The sequence below is a fragment of the Mesocricetus auratus genome, unplaced genomic scaffold (assembly GCF_017639785.1).
Source record: "Mesocricetus auratus isolate SY011 unplaced genomic scaffold, BCM_Maur_2.0 Super-Scaffold_100021, whole genome shotgun sequence".
In the NCBI taxonomy this organism is placed as follows: Eukaryota; Metazoa; Chordata; class Mammalia; order Rodentia; family Cricetidae; genus Mesocricetus; species Mesocricetus auratus.
Window position 1 is genome coordinate 9,324,469 of NW_024429202.1, and position 13,247 is coordinate 9,337,715.

The 13,247-nt window shown below is 45.9% G+C and overlaps 1 protein-coding gene across 7 annotated transcripts in view; it reads left to right on the plus strand.

The window, feature by feature from the left end:
* Positions 1 to 13,247, plus strand: part of Runx2 (RUNX family transcription factor 2) — a 305,556-nt gene that overhangs the window by 92,978 nt on the left and 199,331 nt on the right. The gene's annotated exons all lie outside the window — the stretch shown is intronic.

Here is a 13,247-nt window from a genome sequence, read left to right on the forward strand (position 1 = left end):
CTGGCTTCCCCTGTGCTCCTGCCACCCACGGCGGTTTGAGCAAGCTTGGCAGCAGCGTTAAGATACATTTACAGAGTAAAGCTTATTTGAAGTGTGAAGAGTTCTGCTCCATATAATATGATATGAATATCATAGAAAGCTCTGTCTTTGCTGGCTGAATATTTCGGAGTCTGAGGCATTGCTTGTAGGAAGTTAAATTTGGCAGATAGAAGTTCTGAGATGATGCCCCTACCCAGACAGTGAGGTTGGCCTCTTTCCTTCCCCTGGAGTAAGAGAGGAGGTCTAGAGAGGCAAAGCCTCTTCCTGCTTCATATGTTTTAGCAATGGGCTCACAGGTAGCCCCTGTCCCTTCTGCGGCTGTGTATTCTTTCAGCCAGGGGCTCATACAGTAGCCCCCGTCCATTCCGCTGCTGTCTTCTCCACAAAAGCTGACTGCTTGCCTGAGTGAGAAAGGTTTCCTGCTCCCAAAAGCAGTCTTTGAGGATTGGTTCCCCCCCCTTTCACGTGTACCAGCTTCTTCCAAATTCCTAATGTTGGGTCAGCGCTGGCCCTGTCTAGTTTGGGAATGTCCTATTAAGTGGTTTGGTTCATGTGTGGCACATGTGAGAGCCCTCAAATCTTAAGTCTCAAGGGTCAGAGGTCATGCAGCACAGGTGAAGACAGTAGAGCAAAGATGTCTTGACTGGCTAGGGCTTTGCTAGTCTTTTCTGGATTGCCGTGAATCGGGGTTGATTTCCTTCTGAGGCAAGACAACCATTTTCCTGATAAGTCTAGAGGTGCCGAAGAGGCAGACCCATTTACCTGGTGCATAGGACATCATGATAGCCTTCTAATATTTATTCAACACCACTAATATTTGCCTTCGAAACGTGGCTCCTGCTCATCCCAGTGGCTTTCTTCAGTACACAGAGAAGCTGCTGGTGTGTGTGTGTGTGTGTGTGTGTGTGTGTGTGTGTGTGTGTGTGCGCGCGCGCGCGCACGCGCGCGCATCTGTCTGTCTGAGTGCATGCGTGTTTATAGTGAAGATGGGTGTTTCTCAGCCGGCGGTTAGGGGGGAGGCCCAATTTAAAAGAGATGGGGAAAGGTGAGCAGGCTGGCAGCTTGGGAAAGCTACTTCTGATTCCAGCGTGGTTGTTAGTTTCTCATTTCAAAGAGATGGGGGGCAGCATGAATTAGCTGATAGATCTTCTGGCCTGTGAAGACAGACATGTGCCCTGCAGGCTGTGGGGGTTTGGAATAGAGGAGGCATGCTGTACGTGTGATCTGAGTGTGTGCTTTGGGTAGTCCTAAGGGAGGGCAGGAAGCACTGTCAGATCTAGGAGTGCAAGACTCCCTGTCCATGTAGCATCCCCCCCCCCACCTCCCCGGTTTTAAGAGATAGGGTTTTTCTATGTAATAGTTCTGGCTGTACTGGAACTCAATCTGTAGACCAGGCTGGTCTTGAACTCACAGAGATCTGCCTGCCTCTGTCTCCCAAGTGCTGGGATTAAAGGCGTGCACCACCACATGTGGCTAGCATTTCTTATAAAATATATACTATCTGAAAATGTGATGGCATTTTCCCTGCCACTGTATGGTTACTTGCCTGGATGTAGGGATGCATCTGGTTATCAGTAACTATTTAAACCTACAGCTTGGACATGCCTGGGTTCTATCCTTCTCCCTTGTTCTCGGGCATCTGTCATAAGGACTCCACTATGTCACAAGGACTCAACTTAGCCATTTTAGTGCAAAGGCAGTCTAAGTCAATATGCAAACAAGTAGCCACAGCCGTATTTAAGTAAAACGTTATTTACAGGGCCAGAGAGATAGCTCATCAATTAAGAGTGCAACTGCTCTTGTAGAGAAGCCAGGTTGGATTCTCAACATTCATATTAGGTGACTCACAACTGCCTGTAAGTACAGTTTCAGAGGACCTTTTGGTTTCTGCAAGCCCTTGCATCCACATGGTGCACACTTACACATGTAGGCACACACATACACACAAATAGCAATAAAGATATCTTTTTACCCCCCCAAGCTTTGTAAAAACAAGGGATGGGCCAGATGTGGCCCATAAATTAGAGTTTTCCATCCATGCTCTAGAAGTCAAGTGGCTTATTTGATCAACCTTCAACAGAGAGAGGTTTTAGTAGAAGGCTTCCCTACACACAGAGAAAATATAATCAATACAATTGATTGAGTCATTCTTCCCCCAATTGTGATTCCTGAAGCAGCTGTGATCAAAGTTGCAGATTTCCCTTTGTTATTTGAGTGACTTGAAGGAGTCAAGGACCTGGCGCTATCCTTTATCAGTGGGATTCCTTGCCTTTCCCTTGAAGACCTTCCTACATACTGAAACCATTGTTTCCAGTGGTCCAGAGGACTGGGCTAGGACACATTGTGAGTTCACTGTTTGGATCTGTCACACTGCTTGGACTGAAATCCTAAAGCCAGCATTTCTTAGGTGTCTGCAGACAGACAGGTTCCCTAACTGTTCTTTGCCTTGTTTTTCTCATCTTTTAAACACTAATGAAAACACTATCTTTCCTATCAGTTGCTGTAAGAATGTTAAGCGGGGTGGGGTGCTGGTGGCGCACGCCTTTAATCCCAGCACTAGGGAGACAGAGGCAGGCAGATTTCTGTGAGTTCGAGGCCAGCCTGGTCTACAGAGTGAGTTCCAGGATAGGCTCCAAAGCTACACAGAGAAACCCTGCCTCTAAAAACTAAAAAAAAAAAAAAAAAAAGAATGTTAAGTGGTACATGGTGTAAGACTGCCCTAAGGAGACAAGTGCACACATGGTATGTAAACTAGGAGTATGGTAGCTGTCGTGTAGTAAGCGCTCATTAAATGTTAGCTATTGCCGCACTCTCAGAACCTCGTGCAGACTTTTATGTGTGTGTCCAGGAAACAGGTGATATGTAATCTGCTCTCTACTGTGTTGTCCCCCCCAATAAAGCTTTATTCATTTTTGCACAATAGTAAATAACACTGATCCATGTTATAAGTTGTGTTTTGAGCAGATGTTTATATCGTACTGACCAGGGAGAACTGTGCAAAACTGGTGGGCAACACTTTTGTGTGCTATGAGATTCCCAGGCAGGGTGCTGTGCTGTGTGACACCCCAGTCCCACTCCGAGGCCCTACTTATCAACACATCTGCCAAGACTTGCTTTTCAGCCAAAACTGAAAGGGTTCATCCTTCCGTGTGTGTGTGTGTGTGTGTGTGTGTGTGTGTGTGTGTGTGTGTGTGTGTGTTTTGTCTCTGGCAGCTGAGCCAGGACCGTCGCATCACAAACAACTCCCTTTCTTAATATACACATCTGGCGCTGGCAGTTTGGACTCACTTCATAAGAGCACATGATCATCACTCATTACAAGATTAAAAAGTACCCCATGGCATCATTGATGTTTTTCAACTTTGATCTTGTGCAGTTGTGATTCATCTCAGTTATAAAACTTCCCTTTAAAGCAACATAGCCCATGACTTACTAGCACCTTCATCTTAAGTAGCGTAAACACGAGAACGGCGCATGTTCTTTGCAGAATGCCGTTTCTTTCATTGGCCCAGCTTATCATTTTAAGACATGACATCACACTTGAGATCCCAAATTTGTAAGTCTTGTACTGAGGCACGGCGTTTTGACCTTCTGTTGGCACATTAGCTTTGAAGAACACGTGCCGTATATCTGCCGGCAGGAGAAGTCAGTACAACACCGGCAGCCACAGTAATGAGTTTGGATTTCTAACTCTTTTACACATCATTTCCTATTAGGATCCTCTGGTCCACTTATGCCCTTGGCTCCAACTCCATTCTGATTTAAAGAATTTCTGCAGGGAGGTGGAAACTCAGCAGTGCCGTGTTCTCTAGGAGTGATTCTGAGCCAGGGAAGAGGACTGGTGGAAATAGATAGTGTTGACTGGCGGCATGGAAAGATTCGTCACTACAGTTAGAATCATGCAACTCACCATGCTGCATCTTCAGAAATGATCCCCAGGAGAGGACAATAGCTATTTTTTCTTTTTAAAGAAGCATTTCTCACTATTCCATGGGCTGGCCAGAATTTACCTGGAGCCTTTTTCTTATGCTCTTGTTTGTGGTCTGACGTGTGGCAGTAGTCAGATGCTGACCAATCCTGGACGATCCACAATGGCTTCATTCATGTATCTCATGCTTTGGCAGAGACCCTGGAAAAAGGGGTTTCCCCTGTGGGGCTCTAGGGCCTCTCCAGAAGTTCTCACTTCCCAAATGGCAGTTTAGTACTCATTCAGGTGAGGAATAGGGGCTGCCAGGCCTTTTTAAAGCTTAGACGCAGAGCCTGTGTGGTATTACTTCCTTACATTCCTTTGGTTAAATCAAGACACAGGCCACGCCCTGATGGAAGAGGAAGTGATCACACAAAGGCAGGTGAGTGGTCCACCGACCACTAGTGGGATAGGCTTGCACGTGTGGTTAGCTGCAGAGCATCTTGCAGCAAGGTGTGTGTGTGTGTGTGTGTGTCTGTGTGTGTGTGTGTATGTGTGTGCGCCTGCGTGCACACATATGTTTGTGTGTGTGTGTGTGTGTGTGTGTGTTGGGGAGCAGAATTGTTTTCAAGGTGTCATACTCTGAAAGGTCCCCTTTAAATAACCCTTGAGGCTATTTAAAATTCCATGGAGAGACTCCACGTCACAGACATAGCTTATGGTGCTGATGTCAACCAGCAGACTGATATCAAAGTGAGCCACCGGAGACAAGAAGACGTCCCAAGCCTTGCTGGGTAACAGTACCCTGTAGCAGGAATGTCTGATACCTCCATAGAGAGCCAGCTCTGAAGATCTCATAGCTTATGTCATCCAGTTTGGAGCGTTATGACACATAATATGTGACATGTATGAGTGAACCTTCAAGCACGTTTATGTGTTGAACTTCCAGGAAGTAAACCATTTGCTCTCAGAGAGAGGTTAGGAAAGGCCACGTCTATGCGGCATTTCGCTGTGGTCAGCCACCTGCCCCAGATACGTTGAGAAGATGGAGAAGCCCCGCCTTCCCCACACATGGCAGCAGCAGCAGCATCTCTGCTGGGCTCTTCAGTGTCCAGGAGGCTGTAAGGAAGCACAGGGTACTTAGTGCCCTACTTGGCCTGGCTCGTGGCATGGGTCCCCCATACAAAATGTTTCCAAATGGTTTAAAATTTCTCCCTGGTCCTCAATTCACAAACACATCCAAAATTCTCCAAAGAGGACTTACTCTTCTGTGTTCTTTTTTTTTTTAAAGATTTATTTTTACTAATAAGTATGTCTGTGACTGGGCATGCGCACATGGGGGTGGGCATTTGAAGAGGCCAGAAAAAGATGCTGGATCTTCTGGAGCTGGAGTCTGGCTGTGAGCCTCCCAATGCAGGTGCTTGGAAACCCAAGCAAGGTCCTCTGCAGGAGCAATAGGCGTTCTTAACTGCTGAGCCACCCCTCCAGCCCTTCCTCCATGGTCTCAAGACATGTCTAGTGGCAGCATTGCTACCTGACTAGTGAAGTAGCATCTCATTGCTCTCTTCTGCTGTTCCGGCGAGTGAGTTCTGGGGCTGTTTTCCAGCCCGTCGAAGGGTGGGGGAATGGAGAGCTTGACATTTTCCCTTTCTCCTTCCAGATAACATCTGGGGTGGCTCGCTTTTTTCCCTGCCATTACTTTGTATACTCCTTGAGCTTTCTATGATTGCTGGCTGTGACTTTTGCTTGCTTAGCAATGGTAGATGAATATTTAGAGCCTGGCCATACGTGAACAAAGGTGGGGCACAGGTAAGCTGTGTTTGGTGGATGGAGAGTGGGAAAACTTTGAGGTTATTTCTGGATACCCTTCCTAAGTCCACATTCCTGCTGCCTATGAAGACACTTCGAGAAAACCCTCATAGGCTTTGTGCTGCTCCTAATGCCAGAGCCCTGACGTTTAGTTCTCCTTGAGAAACATCAGCAAAAAAGTCCTTAACTTCTGTTGGGTGCACTTGTGTGTGTGTGTGTGTGTAAAATGCACATGTATATGAGGAGGTGCACATACACACATGCTAACATGTGTGAAGATGAGGTTGGCGTCAGGTGTCTTCTTGAAGGCTCTCTCTTATTTTTCTGAGGCGAGGTCTCTCACTGAACCTACAGCTCACTGACTGACCTGGAATGACTAGCTGACCGAACTCCAGGATCTTTCTGTCTCTTCTTCCTCAGCTGTGGGGTTAGAGGCATGCACTGCTGTGCTCAGCCTTTAAGGTGGGCCCTGGGGATCTGAGCGCAAGTCCTCATGTTTGTGTAGCAGGAATTTTGCTCACCAAACACACTCCTCAGTCCTAAACGTTTGACTGGTAGACTTTCACCAGGGCTGGTCACTGTTTTCCGAAGTGCCCAAGGAAGACCTATTACAGGCAGATTCCATATTTTGATCTTTATAAGCTTGCATATACAAGCAGCAGCTTCATTGCCATGGATGCCAACCCTTCTGTCCCTAGTACATAAACATTATTTAGAAATTGTAGTAATAGCAGGAAGAACTCCTGGGCCCAGCCCCCACTTCTTTAAGGAAAGCTGTGCCGGTGGAGGTTGGCTCTGGTATTTGGTAGAATTTGGAGGAATGTGCTCTCTAGAAGAGCAGTTTTAAATCTCTTTCAGTACTTTTTTTTTTCTGTTGTTGACTGACTGTCAGGAGCTGGGAAGGTGGCCAAGAAGGAAATGACACATCGAGAGGCATTTTGTGTTGTGCAACAGTCTGTGGAACTGATGCAAGTCTATATGGCCTGTTTACACATTCCTTTGCTAGCAGACTGCATGGCAGTAATTTAATTCAGGAGCGCATGGCATGCTGCAGCAAGGAGCCACGGCCTTAACATCCTTTCATGGCAAATTATCGCAGCCGTTAAAACATGCTCGTGTCCCTCCTGGGCACTCCTCTGGCTTCCCGTTCTCAGTGTGCTTTCTCATCGCCTGGGACTCGTATTAGCAGGAACGGCAGCTTTGGCCATAGCGGCCCGTTTCCCACATGCATACATCCCCGTAGATGTATTTATTTCTAACTAAATATAGCATGGCAGACTTTCAAATGACACGTGTATTCTAAATCCACACACAGGCTCTGTCCAAATGTGTCAGTACTTTGTGTCCCAGTGCAGGTCAGAAATGATTCATTCTTAAAATAGTGCTAGGGACTCAAAGCATAGATAGATGTCTTTTTATGGGGGAGGGCCCTTCTTATTTGCTTATGAAAATGACTTTTCCTTCTGCTGAGAGACAGTTGGTGACGGATCACAGAAAGATTCCTTGGTTCTGTGTTGTGTCTAGCAGTATTTTATCCAAGGACAACTGGCTTTGGGTAGAATAACTCATACTTACAAATAAAAAGGGGGCAAGAATCATTGTTTTACTTTTTGTGGTCAGAATTGTCCCTAACTAGGATTTTATAGTATGGCATTTTCTGATGTCAACTGAATCACACAGTTTTCCTTCTACATACAATTCAAGTTTGAGTTTCAATTTGGGTAACCGATGGCACAGTCTTGTTCGTGACTTTCAAGTGATTTGGGAAATGAAGAGAACATAGATCATTTAGTTTTTAAATATTAACACAATCTTATAAACCTTAGTTAGAATAAGAGGTTATGTGGAATGGGGTGCCCATGTAGCAAATGAAAGGACAACCTGTGCTTCTGGGAATTTCTCCACTGTTCAGCTGTTCACTAGTGCTTAAAATCTATTTGCTAGTGAGACCAAAGCCGTTCCATTAAAATCCAAGATTGAGGTTTCAACCTATGTCTCTAGAATAGACAACTTGGACTCACATTCATGGGTGAAGATAAATGTAATAGGCTCCTTCTGTGGGAGCAGAATTTAAGAGAGAAAGGGAGATTCACTGACTTCTACCCGTCAAGGTCTTGGAATGTAAGAAGCAGAAAGTCAACAGTGAGCCAAAGTGTATGGGCCATGAGTCTTTGCCCACCTTGGAGAGTGTAGACACCCACACTGAGCATTGCAGCTGGCTGAGCATTGACTATCACAGTAGGCTGCCTGTACTGTTCGTGTTCGGTACACCAAACACGAGTGCATTTTGGTCGTTGCGGTTTTAGGGTGAGTCTTTTGGGGGTGTCTATAGTTTGAACTTACCCTTTTTGCAAGTATTTGCTGTTGTGGAATTTTCCTTGTCTAGTTTCATTCTAATTACACGCAGCTTTTCTTCCTCTCCTTGGGGGAGAAACATCCTATGATTTCCTTTTCTTTTACTGATTATTCTTATCAGCTTAATGCTCATACTCATCTTAAAATTAATCTCACTGTCTGTCCTTGTGAAAAAGCCTGCATACTCTAAACTGCAGTTACCTTCTCTCCCCTGCCATGTGATATTTTAGTTTGCCTGTATTTCAGACTTTCAGGATTAGTCATCAGCATTTTTAACTGGTTCACACTGATCTTACATTACCCATGACGCTTATTGATATATTTACCCACCATTCTGGCCTCGGTTTCCTTTCTCTTAATCTAGGTCCCTCAGTTTTTCCTTTGGTGACAACTATTGGTAGTGCGTGCTCAGGTTTTGTTCCTGAAATGTCATCCATTGGGTGCATTGGCTTCTGCAAAGGAAAAAGACGGGGCTGTGAAGGCACCGGGTTGAGTCTGTCGGCTGCAGGTGTTAGAGATCCACACTCCTAGATGGTCCTCTGAGTTAAGACCCTTGAGCCCTTACTAGCTGGAGTAGAGAGTAAGAGAATAGGATGCAGGCAGATGAACACTTGTGGAAAAGACCGTAAGCTCTGTAGAGTCTACCAGTGCACGAGAAGGATGTGGGAAAGAACATTCCCTAAGAGGAGACAAAGAAAGGGAAAGAAAGTAAATCCTATGCTTCTTTAGTTTGCTTGGCTAGACCATCAGTTGTTATGGAACTTTCTACTCAAATTTATGGGAAAGAGCTCCATCACCACACCCCCTCATCTAGTCACTGATCCAGCAGAGTACCACCATCACAAGCTTATGCCATATGCTTTTGGTCATTTTAATGATGGTATAGCCTCAGAACCAAAAGATTCGTCTGTTATATGTAAGAGGACCAAATGAAAGAGAGGTCAGAAAGTAAACACAGGGCCCGGAGGGACACGATTTATGAGAGACAAGAGGCATGGTCCAAGGTGAGCTGTCTTTGGTCAAGGTGGGTAGAGTGATTGCATTGTAGATTGGTGTAGCTCTCACTGGAAGCAGGAAGTGGCTGGTGGGGATGAGGTCAGCTGACTTGGTAGCATTCTGGGATTTTCTACCTTCCTGTTAACCCTTGATCTGTCTATGCTCTCTCTGCTACATTCATGTCCATCTTTGTCACTCTTCTTTTCTTGGGGTTAAAGTTCATGAACTACACTTCAGATAAAAATACGTTAGCATCTATTTCGGTCAGGTGGAAGTGAGCTCAAGATTGCATACACCGTTCTCAATGCTTCCTTGGGGCTTGGAAATGAATAGGAGTAAGGGCAATGATCAAGATACCCAATATAGACAGTTGAGCAGAAAGTGAGGAGAAACACAGATGCATAAGCCAAAGAAGGGTGAGCCTGGGCTTCTAATTCTAGAACGCCGGTTTCGGTTTCACCTTCTTACAGTTCGGTCCAACCTGAAAAGGCAAGTGGCTATGCATTGTACCCCAAAGATAGCTTCCGAGTCTCTCAACAGGGAAGTGTCCTGTTGGGCTGGTTCAGCCGGAAGGTGTGGCTTTGTCTGTGGTGAAAGGGTGAGGACTATGTGGAAGACCTTTCTTTTAAAACCTTGGAACCGTCCTGGTGACCCTAAGCACATCTCTAAACGCTTCTCCAGTTCTACTTCTCCATTCTTTAAATGGAAATAGACATGAAGGCAACTTCACAGTAGCTGGGAGTAACTCCCGAGGAATGATCATAAAGTATTTGGCTCACATAAAGGGCGGCGTGAACACCAAATAGTAATTATGTAGCGCCTTTCTGCCAAGGACTTCCAAACGCTGAGACATTACCTCATCGATTGTCTTCACAGACCTGGCAGGGAAGCATCGGGCACTTTACAGCAAAGGGAAACTGAGGCACGGGCAATTTTCCCTGTGTCACTCTGCAAGTCAGCAGATGATTTATAGGGCTGGGCAAGGATCCCAGGTCTCTTCCTGTCCAGTTATTCACCATGGGAACGCTCTGATGCCTTTGTCATTGAAAGTGTGGGAGCCTCTGGTGCTGAGCCCAGTGCATTCTTGGTCACTGTCGAGATGTAGGTGCTGTGAGAAGCAAGCCTGAGTGGCTGTAGCCTTGCCAAATAGGGCAGAAGTCTAAGGGGTTAGGGGGCACACAGAAGCATGGCATTCTATGTGCAGGTATCTCTGTATGTATTCAGCGAGCCCTGTATTCACTCAGGGGAGGGGAGTGTTTATGTAGTATCTAAGAGCCTTGCATGTTGTGAGACGAAGTTAATGAGTTGGAGAAGTTGACCAGCAATAACTGAAATATCGTACTTGAAACCGTACTAACCTTTAAATAATTACACAAATAGAAAATGTCGACAAGTACATGTGTTATAAAAATTATTAGAGATTTAACATCAGAAGAAGGGGCCAGAGAGATGGCTCAGTGGTTAAGATCACTGGCTGCTCTTCCAGAAGTCCTGGGTTCGATTCCCAACACCCACATGGCACCTTAGGACCATCTGTAAGTCCAGTTCTAGGGGAGTTACCTCCCTCTTCTGGCTTCCTCAGGCACTAGGCACAAAAGTTGTATATAGTCATCCATGCAGGCATAAACACCTATGCAATAAAGTAATAAAATATCTTTTGAACAGTCAAAAAGAAGACAGGAATGATGACTGGGGATGTAGATGTATGTCAGTTGGCATAGTGCTTATTTCCCCAGTATGCACAAAGACCTGGGTTCAATCCCCAGTACTGCAGACACCAGGTGTGGTGGTACGTGACTATAATCTCGGGACTCGGGAGACAGAGGTAGCAGGATTGAAATTCCACATTAGTCTCTGTTACATAGTGAGTTTGAGGTCAGCCTGGGCTACCCGAGGGCTGCCTGCTCCTAAAAGAAAATACTGTACTGCTAATGCTGTGGTGTGCATTGTCCCGGGTATCTTCCTGAGCTAGTGTGAGGACTTCAGTGACATAGTGGAACCAGGCAATGTGGGACTCTGCAGAGCAGAGCAGTTGCTTGGAAGCTGAAAGGAGATGAGTACTGGAAGTGACAGTCCTTTGATGTAAGGTGACGGGTCCAACGGGGTTTCCAGATCTCGGCTACCTCTATGATGGCATAGGCTGGTCTTCTCCGAATGGTGTGAGACTACATGGTCTCAGGGGGCTCCTCTCTTCCCCTAACCTGTCCCACCACTAACAACACGCCCTCACTGTATTAGAGCAGGCAGCCTTTGTGTGTGGGATTGTTAGGGGCCCACTTTAAAATTTGCATATTGATTGAAGTGGGAAGGGTTCCTCATTGATAAATCATTTCTGAGCTGATGCTAACATGTTAGCTAGCTACCGGAGATACAGTCAAACGAAGAGAAGGATGACTACAGGAGTCTGGGGATGTAGGTCAGTTGGCAGAGTGCTTGCCTGGCATGTGCAAAGTCCTGGGTTCAGTTCCCTGGCACTGCATAAACTGTTTGTGGTGCTGCATGCCTAGGGCCCCAACACCCAGAAGTAGTAGCAGCATCTCCAAGGAGCCCAATTTCGGAGAAAAATACAGGCAAGAAGTAAGGGAAAGAAGATTTACCTATCACCATGTCTGTCTGCAAACTGTAATAAAGACCACAAAGAAAATTTCCATAAGTAATAATAATAATAAACAGTGAGCAGTGGGGACAAGGAGGAACTCGTTTGTTAGAATGGCCCAAGGGAAGGTTCTTTGAGAAGGTGACGCTGGGTACCACGAACCTGAAGGATGAGGAGAACCCAGTTTGACAAGCTGGGAAGAGACTTTGGGGCAAAGTGCATGTTGTGTGCAGAGCCTTCCCATGGTTGATATTAGAGAAGAACATCTGATTTTGATAGAAGAGAAGGCCTGACACTTGAGAAGGAGGAGATTTGATGGAAAGAGTGGGTAGGGATCAGGCATACCAATGCTGTGTGTGTGCAGCCATTTCCCTGTGCCTGGCGGGTGTGATTTGAGGAAAACACAGGGACACCCTGAGCCTTTTCTCCGAGAACTTCAGGCTTCCCACCCAGGGTTCTTAGCAGGTCTCTGAGCATCTCTGGGAGTAAAGGCTCCCAGGAGCATGCGCTCAGACGTCGTGTACAAGTGGCAATGCATTACACCATTTTTGGCTGACAACATTAAGTGGACCTTGTCAGATTAGCTAGATTCTGAGTTTGCTGTGGAGGATCGGGAGACCGAACTTGGCAGGGAAAAGTGTGCTAAGCAAGAGCTTGATGAACTCCGCCGGAGTGGGGATCGCTCACCTGCATCTGGCGCTTGGTTCGAATACTGGGTGCCAGGCAGCACGAGAAGTGTGCTTCTCCTAAAAATAACCCAGACAGAGCAGCCAGTCACCCATTGGAGTAAATTCTCCTTGCACTGTGAGTAATGCATGAAGATACTGGATTTTTCTGGACAATGAATCCCAAATAATTCCAAAGGTGAACTGGATTTTGGAACATAAGAGCAATGTGGAATACTAAAGAATGTTCAGCGAAGAGCCCTGGCGATGATTAAAGGGTTGTAAAATTGAACCTACAAGGATAAGTTGAAAGACTTGGGATTATTTAGAAGAGGAGACTGAAAAATGACTTAATAACAGACTTCGAAATTATGAGACTTATTAAGCTCTGTATGGTGGCCAGCTGTTTTGTTTCTGGGGAAGTCGGGAAAGAAGAGTGGGTCACTTAACTGGTGTATGAGGGATTTGGGTGAGATGGAAAGGAGAATGCGTTGGCTGGGGGAATCGTTGGGTAGAATGGGTTCCTGGAGACAGGATTGGGAAGGGCGACTCTGCAGATTCCATCCATCTTAGCAACCCTTTGTGTGCTGAGGACAGGCAGCAAAATGCCACCTATCTGTGCTAAAATCAAAGGCCCCATTTCTGTTTCTCATTACGGTTCTGAGGCTCAGAATCACAGGGGTTTGTAGACATAAATGATGAGGGTAATTTGTCTTGCTTCAGTGGCCATTAGAATCTTTAATTGAGAAAAATATGACCCCAAAGAGGAACAGATCTGCCACGTGATCCAAAAAATCACTATTAATAACCAGAGAAGATCCATTATGAGGAATTTAGGACTTCGGGTGAGAATGGCCACTTGGCAGAAAAATTGGGGTTT